This window comes from Capra hircus, chromosome 1, assembly GCF_001704415.2.
Source record: "Capra hircus breed San Clemente chromosome 1, ASM170441v1, whole genome shotgun sequence".
In the NCBI taxonomy this organism is placed as follows: domain Eukaryota; kingdom Metazoa; phylum Chordata; class Mammalia; order Artiodactyla; family Bovidae; genus Capra; species Capra hircus.
Window position 1 is genome coordinate 8,601,649 of NC_030808.1, and position 17,318 is coordinate 8,618,966.

General features: G+C 40.3%; 1 long non-coding RNA gene across 1 annotated transcript; it reads right to left on the reverse strand.

Annotated features, from left to right (window-relative positions):
* LOC106503722 lies at positions 2,418-13,202 on the reverse strand. Its single transcript, XR_001297456.2, has 3 exons — positions 12,360-13,202; positions 3,487-3,728; positions 2,418-3,082 (listed from the first exon to the last, which is right to left on the reverse strand). It is a non-coding gene; the product is annotated as an uncharacterized LOC106503722 (long non-coding RNA).

Below are 17,318 nucleotides of genomic sequence, written 5' to 3' on the forward strand. Positions count from 1 at the left end.
AAAGCACCAGGACAGTACCTAGCCCATATTTGTTAAATAAAACAATATACAAATATGCAAAATGTGAAGTTATGTAAGTGCATGGATACAAATCCATTCATCCTCCTATGTTATCCAAACAGCTCTATGAGATTTTATTCTAGGAGACTGCATTCCAATGCAAGAACCAGAAGTATATTCAGAGCCTCAGCACATTGATTTAGCTGGGAAAACTTGATGAAAAAATGAAATTTCTCTAGAACATATCAGGATTTGAAAACAACAAGAAATTATGCCACCCATGGAGACTGGAATGTTTTACGAAGCCTTTTGCTACTGATGTGACTACTGTTACTGTTTTATCTGTAACAGAAGCTCTATCAAAAATATCCCAGCCCATGTGAGCTTCAGGCTCAAAGTTCTGCCTTCATTCCCAAGTGATGTGGGTGTGACATATCCCCAGGGATATCTGCCCTAAGTACGAATAAGAAGCTTCTTGCATATTTGTGATTATGCAAATTGTTAGATTTCTCTTTGTGGAAATTTTGTTCTAGTTGGCCCAAGGTGGAGCCAAGGAATCTGCATTTTAACATACATCAATTTCTGACACAGGTGGTCTAATGCCTACTGATTAAGAACCACTGGACTAGGGGCTTCCTTGTGGCTCAGTACTAAAGAATCTGCCTGCCAGCCCAGGAGATACAGGTTTGATCCCTAAATCAGGAAGATCCCACATGCCTGGAGCAGCCGTGCACCACAACTATTGAGCTTGTGCTCTAGAGCCTGGGAACCGCATCTACTGAGCCCCCGTGCTGCAACCACTGAAGCCTGCAGGCCGTAGAGACCCGTGCTCTGCAATAAGAGAAGCCACCGCAATGAGAAGCCCACGCATCTCAACTAGGGAGTAGCCTCTGCTCGCCGAACCTACAGAAAAGCCCGCACGGCAATGAGGACCCAGGAGAGCCAAAAATAAATAAAAAAATTATAAAAGAAAAAATAATCACTGGACTAGAGGATCATCTGCTCCAGTTCGGGATGAGCCCTCGGGCTTATCATGCGTGTACTCACAGAGCGGCCATCACAGGCTTTCCAGCTGGGTCCCCGGTGTTTGAAGTTTTCCTGGATTCTCAAATGACTGGAGCATTGCTTAAATGGAGCCAAGTCTTCCTAAGATAAATCCCAAGGACATGCTTGCATGAGACAGGCCTTTACAACAGGAGTGTTGAAGTTCTGATAAGAATTTGCTTCCTTTTATTTGCTCTGGGCTAGTCTCAAAATGAAGCTGTGAACTGAAAGAACTTGCGCTTTGTCTCCCACTTCCTACGCCTTCTTCACTTGTAGCTTCGAGATCCAAACCACACGTGGGAAACTGAAGCTTGTTGGCTCCTGAGGATCAAGTGAGATATCCAACCGAAGCAGCCTAACCCTCCTTCCCCTGCTCTGAAATTCTCTGTTTTCTCTGTCAGAATGTACTTTGTCCATTTCCCATCTGGTCAGGATCCAGACTAGCATCAGCACAGTGATAGAAATTTGATGCTATATAGTGAAATGAACCAACAGACTAGTATTTTATTTGGAAGCTAAACTAGAGCTAAGAGAAGCGGATTTCGTCTTAGTTCTCACACTCTGCAAAACAAATTTAATAAAGTTAGGATGATGGCGCCATTTGATGTGGGCAATGAAAGATATTCCTTCCTCCACGTTTTTGTTAGAGAGAATAAGAATGCACCCAATTTAGCAGAAATCCACCAACCTTTGTTGACAATTCATCAAGGTTGCAAAAAGTCTTACTCAACTAACAGGGTTTGGAATTTAACATGGCAAAACCTAGACCCTCAATATGTTTTAATTTTTTGAGGGAAAATTCAGGATAATTTATTATCAATAATAGAATAAATATATATAATTAATATTATAGATTTTAATATATTATTAATGTTATATATTATTACATATATTATATACACATATACTCAGTCATGTCCAACTCTTGGCAGCCCCATGAACAGTAGACCACCAGGCTCCTCTGTCCATGGGATTTCCCAGGAAAGAATACTGGAGTGGGTGGCCATTTCTTTCTCCAGGGGATCTTCCTGACCCAGGGATCAAACCCAAGCTATGCATATCATTTTGTAACTGACTAACCAGTCCCACCAGAATAGAGAGAAGCCTTAAGAACCACTATATATATATTATTATTATATTATATATTATTAATATAAAATAATAATAGAATAAAACATATGACCAAAATCAAAGATAAGGATGATATTTTAAAAAATATTACTTGATTAAAATGAGGTCCCATGGCATTATTCCCACTTGGACCAACAACTGCAGCATTAGACACAATAGCCAAGCAAAATTCTCAGGGAAAAACTGAGAAAACCAGTTTTTCCACAAAAGCTCTAAAAAGGCAGAAGAGAGTTACTATATTTTATACTATCCTTGATGACTTTATAGTATCTGACATGATTAACACTTAAATATATCAACAAATACTAGCGAGTAGGATAGATAAAGGGAAAGAGAGGGATATCCAAAAATTTATTGATATTTTTGCACCATTAGAATCATTCAAACTTTGGCTCTGTCCCTGGATTCCTTCATATCTAGAAGCCTTTGGCTTCTTCGTAATAAATCATTTAGGCATTTAGCCATCACACTTCATGGTTATGATTTAACACTTAAGCCTTAATGGATGCTAAAGGGTTAATTTTTTAAGGCGGCATGCTATTTTAACAGGAATTTTTTATTACACAGTTCAGTTCAGTCGCTCAGCCATGTCCAACTCTTTGCGACCTCATGAATTGCAGCACGCCAGGCCTCCTGTCCATCACCAACTCCCGGAGTTCACTCAGACTCACGTCCATCGAGCCAGTGATGCCATCCAGCTATCTCATCCTCTGTCGTCCCCTTCTCCTCCTGCCCCCCAATCCCTCCCAGCATCAGAGTCTTTTCCAATGAGTCAACTCTTCGCATGAGGTGGCCAAAGTATTGGAGTTTCAGCTTTAGCATCATTCCTTCCAAAGAAATCCCAGGGCTGATCTCCTTACACAAGGTCTTTCAAATTCCAAGGAATGACTCTTAGAAACAGCATGCACTATAAAATTAGTAAGATAGGAAGAAACATATCAAAAGGGAAGTAAGCAGTCTTGCAACTTTTAAAATAAACAATGCTATGTTGTCACCTACAGTCCCCAATGCATAGAAAAAAGCCTTTCTTATTATAGGGCTCCCCACGTGGTCCAATTTCAGCAGCAATCTCTAAGGGGAAGAGTAGAAATGTTGTTCATATTGAAAAAAAGATCCATCCAGGGGTAAAGCAAAATTCCAGCTCAAATGTGTAGAATTCTTAATAACACCTAACCTTTCTATCACTTGCACCTTTAGGACAATTCATTTTGCTTTGCCTTGGGCTGAGAGCTGCAGGTTTCTGAGGAGACCTTTGGAGGAGGCTTTGGAGAGTGGAAGAAGAAACATAGGGAATCTTCTATAGAAACTCACTTTTAGGATTGAGACAGGCCCTGGGAAGTCGGTGGATCTGAATTGTGTATTTTCAATATACACGCATATATCTGGAGCTCAGAACACACACAGTGGTGGTAATAAATGGTCCCAGCTGCACGGACTTACAGGTGGCCACTGCACCGTTTTTCACTGTGACCACAGTGGGGTTCCGCATCTGTCTCAGCTTTTGCTTCTGCATCTGTACAACGGATACGGTGATAATCCATCTCTCTCAGGCTCTGGTGAAGAAGAAATAAATGGGAAACCTGTCAAGGAGCTGCGATACGAAATCAGATGCTCCTGTCTGCTACGCATTTGTTGTTTGCTTAGTCGCTCAGTCTTGTCCGACTCTTTGCAGCCCCATGGACTGTAGCCCGCCAGGCTCCCCGTCCATGGGATTTCCCAGACAAGAACACTGCAGTGGGTGGTCATTTCTTTCTCCAGGGGATCTTCCTGAACCAGAGATCAAACCCATGCTATGCATATCATTTTGTAAATAACTAACCAGTCCCACCAGCATAGAGAGAAGCCTTAAGAACCACAAACAAAATTCTAACACTCTTTAAGAAAGGTCTATGAACAGCCTCATTGTTTGAGCTTCAGTGTAATTGACAGAATCATGAAAGATGTTTTAGAGACTTGTGAGACATTTGAGTGCAGAAGGAGGATGGCTAGAGAACCAGAGCCTCTGGCTGTTTGTCTGCAGAAGAACAGATCCTGAGGGGTTAATTCCCCAACCTCAACCCTCTCTCCTGGAGTTCTAAACCATATTGACCTTGTGTGCCCCAGTGACAGACATCCTGCCCTCTCGTCACAGATAAGATTTCAGTTGAAGGCCGTTTTCTCAGGGAAAAGTGAACCACTGACCCCGTGCTGACTAAGTCAGACCCTTCTCATGGCATTTTGTGTCCTCTTTCTAGCACCTGGCATAGTGGATGAAGAACACTGATAAATAGGATTCTTTGATTCATGCCTGCCTCTTCTGGAGTGCAAGCTCATTAGGGTGCAAAGCATGACTGTCGATTTCCTTGTTATAGCAGTTCAGAAGCTAGTTCATGGTCTGGCACACAGTGGGAGCTAAAAAAAATCTGACGCTTTAATGAAGAGTGAGGAGTGAGAACTTGAAGCCAGATTTTCTGACACCAAAGCAGGGTTCATTTTACTACCAAAGGAATAGCTCTAAGTATTACCCACGGAGCCCTGTAAAATACAGATTCCCAAGTATCTAACTAGGATACTAGGAGTCTGTGTTTTCAGGCTGCAGCCAGTCAGAGACCAGCTGTAGGAATCACTGCACCATACCCACATGGATGTCAGCTGTAACATCAAACAGTGTACTTACAGAGGGTACAGAGCCCTGTTTTTTTCACTTCCTGCTGCTATTGTTGTTTAGTGGCTAAGTCATGTCTGACTCTTTGCAACCCCATGACTGCAGCACGTCAGGCCTCCCTGTCCATCAGTATCTCCCAGAGTTTGCTCAAACCCATGTCCATTGAGTTAGTGATGCCATCCAACCATCCCATCCTCTGCCGTCCCCTTCTCTTCCTGACCTCATCTTTCCCAGCAAACAAGGCCTTTCCCAATGAGTTGGCTCTTCCCATCAGTGGCCAAAGTATTGGAGCTTCAGCTTCAGCATCAGTCCTTCCAACAAATATTCAGGTTTGATTTCCTTTAGGATCGACTGGTTTGAACTCCTTGCTATACAAAGGACTCTCAAAAGTCTTCTGTAGTACCACAGTTTGAAAGTTTATGTCACCTAAATTGTCTTTAATCAGTTTTTAATTCAAACCAATCACAGTAACAATGGCATACAAATTTAAATAACAATACTTTGCTTTAAAACCAAATTAGATTTTAAAATAACAACAAGGAGGTCAGAAAAAAAGAGAAAGAGACCAGGAGTCTCTTTCATTAAAAGACTTAAGGGCTATGTCAGCCTCCTGTAGTGTGTGAGTCTCATATGGATCTTTATTCAAACAAACTGATGATGGAGAAATTAGTAAATTTTGAACACTGGACATTTATGATGCTAAGGAATTAAATCTTAGGTGTAGCAATTTTATTAGAATTAGGTTTTTAAAATAATTTTTTAATTGCTTTATAGAATTTTGTTGTTTTCTGTCAAACATCAACAAGAATCAGCCATAGGTCTTTGAAAAAAATCTATCAAAACTATTAAAGACAGGCTTCATAGAGATGAACTATTATATCTGGGATTTGCTTCAAAACAATTCATAAAAGGATGGAGAGTGGATATAGGTCAGATGAAACTGGCTGAGGACTGATAATTGCATAATTGTTGGAGAGATGTACATGGAGTTCATTCTACTCCTCTCTCGTTTTGAATATGCTTGAAATTTTCCATTATGAATGTATTTTTTAAGTTTATTACTCAGCATTCATTCTAGCTCTTACCTAATCATTCGTATACATTGTTCTCATTCAATAAATATCGACACAGATGTTAATTATAAAATAATAATTATAACTAAAACACGGGGGCCACAAAGAGTTGGACACAACTGAGTGACTGAACTGAACTGAACTGAATTAACACATAAGGGGTCCATATACAAAGCATTTTCACTCTGAGTATTCTAACAAATCGTGCCCTCCAGTGTCTGTTAACGTCTTCAGGGCACAGTCCACCTCAGTCTTCACTGTTTCCATGGTCTCTCAGTCCTGGATCTCTCATTGTTCATTTCCCTCCAGGACCTCTGGCCAGGAAAGGGCATCTCTGGCAGAAGGAAGAAGTCCACGGAGCACTGTTACCTAATGATACCTTCTCCTCAAGCGCAGGCCAGGATGTACTCTGAATGCCACTAATGGCAGCTCTGAATGAAGCTATAGGTCTCCCTCAGCCCTGGGCATCACCCACTGCCATGGGCCCCCACATCTGGATCTAGTTACCCAGAGCACCTTATTGTTCAGTCATTCAGTTGTGTCCGACTCCCCACAATCTCACAAACTGCAGCACGCCAGGCTTCTCTGTCCTTCACTACCTCCCAGAGCTTGCTCAAACTCATGTCCATTGAGTCGGTGATGCTATCCAACAATTTCATCCTCTGCCATCCCCTTCTCCTCCCGCCTTCAATCTTTCCCAGCATCAGGGTCTTTTCCAATGTGTTGGCTCTTCACATCAGGTGGTCAAAGTACTGGAGCTTCAGTTTCAACATCAGTCCTTAGCATCTGTATCTTTCCCCACTACCCAGGGTTTGGATCAATTCTTCACTTGCCATACTTCAGAAGGACCATTCCAAGGACTCAAGTGATTCACAGAAGATGTTTAAGGGAAAATGAAGTTCTCTTCCTACCCAAATGGAGCAGGAAAATCCCTTGGCTGGCTAGCCACAATGAGACATTGGCAGGCAGGCTGTTCCTAAACAGGAGGAAACAGAAATCCTATATCCCCAGCAACAAAAGTATATGCCAAAGTCATGAGGTACCTTCATGAAATATAGCTTCAGAGGCTGGTACATTATTTTGTTTCAGAAGCTTCTTTGACAGCAAGGCCCTAGGCCCACCCAGACATGGCAGTCTGAATCCCACACCATGGGTCTCCTTGGATGACAAAGTTTAGCTTTAAGTTATACATAACAAGTGCATATGAAAAAATATGCATCACATTGGGTTTGCTGAGGAGGCAAGAGGTGAAAGTGCTTACCTGTTACCCTCCTTCCAGACAAGTTAAGTGAACATTTCAACTTTGGTTGATTTATTCAGCCAGCTGTTAAGGCATTCTTTTTAAACTCTTGTCATTTACTTGTGCAGCTTTGGCTTTTGGTATTCAAAACATTCTAAAAGCCTGCATTCATTTTCCTTTTCACAAGTTCTTAAAGGTGTCTAGGGAATTTCACTAAGCCCAGTGATTTAAAATTCTAAAGGTCAGGAAGTGTATCACTACATATTTCAACAGTAACCCTGGGTGATGCAAAGGATTGATTATGCAAATTGGCAAGTGCATATTATCTGACATGCTGTTGCAGAATATTGAACTGAATTCCAGGAAGGACAGGTTCTGGTCCCAGCCTGTCCACTCACAACTGATATTAGGTAAATGATGAAATTCCCGTGAGCCTCTGTAAGATAAAGGGTGCAGCTTAGATGATGGTCCCTCAAACTCCCAGATTCAATGAAATGCTTATTAAACTAATAACCCTTCAGTTTACAGGGATTTGGGTTTCTCTGGGATGATAAGAATTTGAAACATAATAATAAGCCCCCAAGAGGCTGCCTTAAGCCAAATCTCCAATATGGCATTCCATCTGAAGCCTTCACTGAAAAACAGCCATTTGCACAGGAGACTCCCTGTCTGAGGGTAGGTTCATCTGGGACACCAAACTGTAACAGGGAAGAACAAATGTGACTCCATATTGCATCTGCTGATTTTACTTTAATCTCTGAATTCTGTTGCTTTTGCTTCAGTTAAGAATGTTGCTATAGCCTGAAATATACAGGATAGTCCATTCTCAAGGCTCTGACTTTTACGGGTGTAATACTTTTCCATTCATATAGAGATTAAAAAGTTGCACAACAGAGAACAGCATTTGTTTTGCTGGAGGTTTGCAGAAACATCATGACTTGACCTACCAGGGCAGCCGCAAAAACAAATGATTTCAACAGCACGAAGTTTCACCAACCAACCAGGCCACTCCCTCACCTGGCCTTTAAAAATGCTTTGCTGTAACTCTTTGGGGAGCTCAGAGGGTTTGGGGCATGAGCTACCTCTTCTCCTTGCGTGGCCCTACAATAAGCCTTTCTCTGCTCCGAACTCTGACATCTCAGCTTCTGTGACCTCACTATGTGTCAGGCACATGGACTCACATTTGGTAACAAAATCACAGATCAGACATTGATTAATGAACTTAAGAATATATGACTTTGTGTTTCTGAAAATTAGTTTCCTACAAACTAAAATAGTTTGTAAGATTTCAGTTCAGTTCAGTAGCTCAGTCATGTTCGACTCTTTGCAACCCCATGGACTGCAGAACGCCAGGCCTCCCTGTTCATCACCAACTCCCGGAGCTTACTCAAACCCATCTCCACTGAGTCGGCGATGCCATCCAACCATCTCATCCTCTGTCGCCCTTCTCCTTCTGCCCTCAATCTTTCCCAGCATCAGGGTCTTTTCTGATGAGTCGGCTCCTCACATCAGGTGGTCAAAGTATTGCAGTTTCAGCTTCAGCATCAGTCCTTCCAATGAACACCCAGGACTGATCTCCTTTAGGATGGACTGGTTGGATCTCCTTGCAGTCCAAGGCACTCTCAAGAGTCTTCTCCAACACCACAGTTCAAAAGCATCAATTCTTCAGCACTCAGCTTTCTTCACAGTCCAACTTCCACATCCATACATGACTACTGGAAAAACCATAGCATTGACTAGACAGACCTTTGTTGATGAAGTAATGTCCCTGCTTTTGAATATGCTGTCTAGGTTGGTCATAACTTTCCTTCCAAGGAGTAAGCGTCGTTTAATTTCATGGCTGCAGTCACCATCTGAAGTGATTTTGGAGCCCAGAAAAATAAAGTCGGACATTGTTTCCACTGTTTCCCCATCTATTTCCCATGAAGTGATGGGACCAGATGCCATGATCTTCGTTTTCTGAATGTTGAGCTTTAAGCCAGCTTTTTCACTCTCCTCTTTCACTTTCATCAAGAGGCTCTTTAGTTCTTCTTTACTTTCTCCCGTAAGGGTGGTGTCATCTGCATATCTGAAGTTATTGATATTTCTCCCGGCAATCTTGATTTCAGCTTGTGCTTCTTCCAGCCCAGTGTTTCTCATGATGTACTCTGCATATTAGTTAAATAAGCAGGGTGACAATATACAGCCTTGACGTACTCCTTTTCCTATTGGAAACAGTCTGTTATTCCATGTCCAGTTCTAACTGTTGCTTCCTGACCTGCATACAGATTTCTCAAGAGGCAGATCAGGTGGTCTGGTATTCCCATCTCTTTCAGAATTTTCCAGTTTATTGTGATCCACACAATCAAAGGCTCCGGCATAGTCAATAAAGCAGAAATAGATGTTTTTCTGGAGCTCTCTTGCTTTTTCCATGATCCAGCAGATGTTGGCAATTTGATCTCTGGTTCCTCTGCCTTTTCTAAAGCCAGCTTGAACATCTGGAAGTTCATGGTCCATGTATTGCTGAAGCCTGGCATGGAGAATTTTGAGCATTACTTTACTAGCATGTGAGGTGAGTGCAATTGTGCGGTAGTTTGAACATTCTTTGGCATTGTCTCTTTTTGGGATTGGAATGAAAACTGACCTTTTCCAGTCCTGTGGCCACTGCTGAGTTTTCCAAATCTGCTGGCATATTGAGTGCAGCACTTTCACAGCATCACGTTTCAGGATTTGAAATAGCTCAACTGGAATTCCGTCACGTCCCCTAGCTTTGTTCATAATGATGCTTCCTAAGGCACACTTGACTTCACATTCCAGGATATCTGGCTCTAGGTGAGTGATCACACCATTGTGATTATCTGGGTCATGAAGATCTTTTTTGTATGGTTCTTCTGTGTATTCTTGCCACCTCTTCTTAATATCTTCTGCTTCTGTCTGGTCCCTACCATTTCTGTCCTTTGTTGAGCCCATCTTTGCATGAAATATTCCCTTGGTATCTCTAAGTTTCTTGAAGAGATCTCTAGTCTTTCCCATTCTATTGTTTTCCTCTATTTCTTTGTATTGAACACTGAGGAAGGCTTTCTTATCTCTTCTTGCTATTCTTTGGAACTCTGCATTCAAATGGGTATATTTTCCCTTTTCTCCTTTGCTTTTCACTTCTCTTTTTTTTTCACAGCTATTTGTAAGGCCTCCTCAGACTGCCATTTTGCCTTTTTGCATTTCTTTTTCTTGGGGATGGTCTTGATCCCTGTCTCCTGTACAATGTCACGAACCTCTGTTAAGACTTCAGCCATTACAGAAATGTATCCATTTAGATACTCAACATTAATCATAAGAATCACAGCATTCTCTCTTCTGATGAATATCTAGAGAACTTTAATGCTCACTTCCCACTCCAAGCAGCCTGTGGTACTACAACTACCAGATTATCTTGCCTCTGTAATAAATAATTAGATAATGACCTCTCTAATATGGTCTGCTTTCTTTTCCTTATAGCAGACACTTGCCCACATCACCTGGCCCGTCAGATTTTCACACAGCAGTGAAGAACGATACTGTGCAATTGACCAGCATCCCATTTCAAGCCACACTGCAGCACCGCTCAGATTTGGGGCTTTCTCTAAGGTCACTCTAAAGCCCCCAACTACCCCAAATAGGCACAGCTTGGCAGTGGATCCTGCAAATACGTCTCTAGGAGCAACCCTCAACCAACAGGTGTGCTCAGGTGCTCAGCCCTGTCTGACTCTTTGTGACCCCCTGGACGACAGCCTACCAGGATCCTCATCCATGGGATTTTCCAGGCAAGAATACTGGAGTGGGTTGCCATTCCCTTCTCCAGGAGATCTTCCTAAACCAGGGATCAAATCTGTGTCTCCTGCATTGACAGGCAGATTCTTGACCACTGAGCCATCTGGGAAGTATCCAACCAACAGGAGACATGAATTAATGGAGCCAGCCTCCCTGTCCTTCACTGGAACATCCCTAACGGAATTCTCAAAGGTCTCCAGTAAAACTGATTACCAACTGTCCACAGAAGAAGCCAGCTCAGTAACTTGGCATTTCTCCCATATTGTGTCTCACTTCCCCACCCCCTCACCCCTGCTTCCTGGGATCAACTCCCAGGTAAACCATGTGTGTCCACATATTGTCTCATGCCCTGGTTTCAGGGAGACTCAAATAAAGCCCGTCTTCTTGATGACAACCGGAAATCATGAGTGAGACACTCTAAAGTTCACAGTCCCCTTATCTAGGATGATGACAATCAAAACACTTCTTAATTTTGTCTAATAACATCAGGTTTGTTTAGGGACATACATGTCTGCCACTCTGCTGGGGTCAATACAGTCTTCCCATGATGAAGAATTTTATCACATATTGGCTGAAAGAGTTACAACAATTGGCCCACAAATAGTAACATCTGACCCCACTTTTTTTTTTTGAATCTCTAAATCATTGTTCCTCATTTTCACTGCCTTAGAATATATGCTAGCTGACTTGGATCCGCTATTCAGTTCATTCTAAGACTCAACACCTGCACTTAACGTTAATACTATTAGATGTATTGCTTAGAGTTGATTTGGGGGAAAAGTAGGTATATTGTCCTTGAAATTAAATCTTTCAAAACAAGGCAAAGACTTTTTGGAATGAACATTCTTGAAACTTTTAAAAATTTACAATAGTATTAGTTAAACATTTAAAGAGTAAATATATTTGCATTTACTAAATATGAAAACAAATTTTGATTGGCAAAACCCAAATTCTCTCAGTAGTTCTTACGGTAATTTTATTTATTACTTTGCTTTCATTTGGACTCTTCTTTAATGAACTGTTATACCTTTAAAGAAATGATTTTTTCACAAAATACTTACAATACTTCACATTTGCATGGTCCTTTCAAGTACTGAAATGACTTTAACTTGAATTTTTTTTTCAGTTCAGTTCAGTCGCTCAGTCGCATCCGACTCTTTGCGACCCCATGAATTGCAGCATAATTGAGGCTCAGAAAAAACTTTATGAGATAATGATAATACCCACTTTCACAAACAAGGAAACTGAGACGGCATTGCTAATAGGTACCAGTGTCAGAATTCAAATCTAGGTCTTCCAGCTCCAGGTCTTTTATCTCATAAGTATTAACACTTCCATGGAGAATGCCTCAAAACTCATTTCAAGAATTCCACAGAGTGAAGTAGAAGCATATTTCTCAGCAATGTTACTCAAAAAAAAAGAGACAAACATGAAATCTCACCTTCATGGAATGAACAGCAGAAACAAGTAAATACATCACTCCATCAAGAAGACACACCGGTCACCTCTGAGGTGTTCAGACTCCAGGAAAGAGAGTTTCATTGAGCATGCAATGCTGATAAGTTCAGCAACCTGATAAAAAAGGAGAGCTTTAAAGGACTCATTTTGGTTTATCAAATCAGTGATCCATAAAGTTAAAAATCTCTCTAAAGTGGGACCTGACATGACAGACTGCAACAACTCTGTGTGGGCTGTTCCAATTTATCACTTTAATGGCATTCTGCATTTGCCTGATTGACTGGAGCAAATCTTAGAGACATGCTGATGCTCAGGAAACAAGTGACCACTGATCAAGCACATGGTATGGTATTAACACTAGGGCCCCTCTGTAGGTCCATGGACACCCTATGACTTGCTTCTGTGTGACTATGTTGACTTTGTTATGCTTTTATCTTATTAGCTTTTACATTACTATTTTTTGGAAGTGGATTCCCATCCCTCATATAAAATGTATTTGGTGCTCTGTGACTGGGAATAGTTTTAAAAAATCACTGAAATGAATTAACGTCTCCAAAAAATATTACTTAAGAGCATTAACATTGATGGTACAGAAAAGCAAATCTTTCGTGATCACAAAATCCAGGACCGGTTCTCAGTAACAAATGAAAAAGTAATTGTTGAAACAACAACAAAAAAAGGATGATTAAGTGAATCTTGACCAAAGGAAGAGAAGAAGGTCCTAAAGCTTCATCCTTGGTAGAAATTATATTGGTCACTCAACTCCACCAACTTTAAGCTATTAATCAAGGCTTTCTTATTCCAGGTGTTGAAATTAAATTTCTGAACAAAGCTTAGTCTTCTGAGTCTTCATCAAGCACTCTTTTTATAACTAATACAAAAAAAAAAAAACTTTCCAGGAATACACTTCATCCTTTTTTAATAACATACTGAGTCACTTAAATATTTTATAAGTTTGACATTTAATTTTAAAATCTAATGAGTTGTTTTCCCTTTCTCTTCCTCTCCTTCTTCAACAATTTAATAATACATCCAGTAAGTAGGACATAGGGTGCAGTAAAGTAAGTAAATAGGCTAGTAGGGATTGGGGTGTAGAGAGCTGAATGGTCCAGCTCAGGGTGCCAGAAACTGAAGTGAGTAAGGACATATGTGTGGGAAAGCTACCCAGAGTATGGTGTCACAGCCCAGAGTGCAGAAGCATCCGCATGGGAGGGTCATCTGGCACAGGGTTGCGAGGCCAAGCAGAGTGAGGAGAGCTTCCATGCAGAGCAGGGAATAGCCGGGGCAATGGAAGCCGGGTTGCATATGGGGAAGGTGATCAAATAAGTACACACATTCAATACAATTGGAGCTATTCACTGTTAGAGAGGGAAGATACAAACAAAGAAATGGAACAAATAGAAGGAACTCAATGGTGTTGGATGTATGCTTAGTCACTCAGTTGTGTCCGACTTTTTGCAACCCCATGGACTGTAGCCTGCCAGGCTCCTCTGTCCGTGGGGATTCTCCAGGTAAGAATACAACCCAGGAGTGGGTTGCCATGCCCTCATCCAGGGGATCTTCCCAACCCAAGGATAGAAGCCAGGTCTCCCACATTGCAGGTAGATTCTTTACCTTCTGAGCCACCAGGAAAGCTCAGTGGTGTTGGCCAGACACTGAAAATGTTGGTATGAACTCATGGATATTAATATATACATCGACTGATTGGTTGAAGTAAAAAGAAATATATATGTGTATATGTGTGCATATTATCATATAGTCCCCTAGTTTTACCCTCTGAGATACTGTGAAAGCAGTGACACCTCAATAGCAATAAGCACATTAAACACCTGCTCTTGGCTTCTAAATACTATTCTCACTGAAAAGGAACAAGACTTCTTAGAAAAATGGCCAACTCTAAGATAAACCAGGGAATGTATAAGATAGGCCTCAAATATTATGTTGTACTACAAAGTAAAGAAATGCTCAAAGAATAACAGAGAAGCATCAAAAAAATGTATAAACAATCAAAATGGCTCCCATAACAATAATTTAAGCATCAAAATAAATAAAGACAGTAGCGGATTTTGGGCTTCCCAGGTGGCGCTAGTGGTAAAGAACCCGCCTGCCAGTGCAGGAGACATAAGAGATGTGGGTTTGATCCCTGGGTCAGGAAGATCCCCTAGAGGAGGGCATGCAATCTACTCCAGTATTCTTGCCTGGAGAATCTCAAGGACAGAGGAGCCTGGAGGGCTACAGTCCCTGGGTTCACATAGAGTCGGACACGACTGAAGCGCCAGCAGTAGCAGCAGCAGCAGCAGCAGCAGCAGCAGCAGCAGTGGATTTTAGTCCATAAAATAAAATAGTTGACCATAGTTCATAAGGACATACACAAATAAAGGAATAACTTGAAAATCTGAAGATGACTGAGATGTTTGTGTTGTTTTAAAACTGCCACCATAAGACAGTTACTATTCACAAATGAAAAAAGACTAAGTTTACTGTGAAGAAACCTGATGGGTATTACTTTAACCTAATTATCAAAGTGCACATCACCTGTAATTGGACAAGTCACAGTCCTATACCACAGACACGATGCAATGGGAAATAGCAGCACCACTTTGTGATATTCCTTCCAAAGATGCATGAACTCTAGTGCAACGTAATAGGAGACAAATTGCGTTCAAATAGATTAGGGAGTCAAAAATTCTTTGTATTACTCTTTCAGCTTCCTATAATTTATTGATTGTTTCAAAAATTTTTAAGTTTAATGAGTCGTTATAATAAATATTTGGTATAAATTTATAAGGGCATAAAATATATGAACTTCAATTCCCATAAAATGAAACAAATGTGTATAACCTACATAACTAGGTTCTCATTTAAATGATGTTCTCATTCTAAACCCTGCTCTTGTTGTTGTTGTTGTGACACCCACTAAGTTGTGTTCTATTCTTTTGCGACCCCATAGAGTGTAGCCCACCAGGCTCCTGCGTCCAGGGGATTCTCCAGGCAAGAATACTGGAGCGGGTTGCCATTTCCTTCCCCAGACAACCTTCCCGACCCAAGGATCAAACCTGTGTCTCCTGCGTTGGCAGGCAGATTCTCTATCACTGAGGCACCGGGAAGCCCAAACCCTACCTTAAAGCTTAGATCAAAACCAACTGATTAAATCAAATTAAAAACAGGTTAGTTTACTGTATGACATAAAAAATACAGAGAATGGGGAGAAATGGAACAAATTAAATTTGACTCAGCTATTGCCTATCCCTTAAACCACACCTAAGGAGAAGTTGAGGAAATCATTCAATAGAATATAGTTCTATTTAGCTCCATACTCTTGCAAAAATGAGATTTGTCGCACTTGTTTTGCCCTCTGGATTTTTCCATACAGATCTGACTGTGTTATCTCAAATCAAAAGGAAGATGGAAAGAATTTTATGGCTGAAGAAAATACAGCCTCCTTTCTTTGTAAAAGATTTAAACATTTGTATTAAAATTTGATTCATTAAGTTTCTCTGGTAGCATTTGTCTCATTACACCAGTGATTGGTAACTAGTAAAAACTAATATTGCAGGTTGTCATTCCAGCTTGCCAAGTCTGAGATGGATGATCCAGAATGGTGCTGCCTGTCCCAAATACTGTTATTGTGGCCCATATGTGATTACAGTCCACCATTTTTCCAAACAGTTTCTCTTAAGCACTTACCATTATCTGGCATGTGTCCTCCTGTCATAGGAGGCAGTGGTAAGCAATGAAAAAGTGGACTGGAAGAGTCCAGAGCAGACTCTGCCACAATCTCACCATGATATCAGATAAATCACTTAATCCTAGTATGTCTCAGTTTCCACTCCTAAAATACTAGAGTATCAAGCAAGACAATTTCTTAGGTTCCTTTGAACTTGCCTTATGTCTTCTTCATTTTCATTCAAGATATTGGCTTATTTAAATTGTAAGTGACCAACTTTAATTTCTTATTCATTTTCTCACCGTGCCTAGTACAATTTTTTGTTGTGGTTTTTTGGAGATTTTTGTTTATCATAGGGCTTCAGACATGTTAACAAATTGTCAACATCTTTGCCTTAAATTTATAGAGAATGTTTACAATAGTGCAGAAATTATACACAATAAGCACACTGTTATTTTGGTGTTGTTTCAGTTTGTGATTTCAGTTTTGCACTCACTAGGATAAGGTACTCTTCATTGGGAGTGATAAAAACCTGCTCAATTTCAGCCATCTCTGTGTTTGTTTTCTGATATGTACACCTGAAGATTAACCCCAGGAATATAAACCATGTGAAAATTTTAAGCTATTTATAGGCTATCAATCCATCAGTAAACATATTATAGTAGAAATATATGTATTGTAGAATCTGTGAATGGAAAATATAATATATTGAATTTCTATAAAACATATCTTTACTACTTCAAGATACTCTTGAATAAAGTAAAACATTAATAAAGGTTTTATTATAAGTTAACAATTTACTTAGAAATTCATTTTCTTAGAAATTAACAATCTAAGTACTGATTTAGAACAAATGACCTTTGAATCAGGTTATAACTATTTGAATTTTTAACCTTTCTTAACATATATAACTTATGCCCATTGTTTCATTATGTGAATTATTTGCAGAATATAACCTTTTAATGATGTGGTAAAATGAAGATTGTTAAATAATACTATTTATTCCTCATAAGTTAACTTTCTCAGAGATTGAATGTCAAAAATGAAGAGCTCTTTGTAACATCAGGTAAAATATTGCTTTCCTTTTTAACTAGGTATCTACTCTTCTATTGAGAATCCACTTGCTTCAAATGGATTTTGAAAATCCAATAACCCATAAATCCCCAGAGATTCTATAAGAATTAAGTTGACATAGGCACAAACACACTAGCAAGAGTCTATCAATAAAGATAACTTACAAAGAATCTGTTTACACACTAAATGAAGGCTCCATAG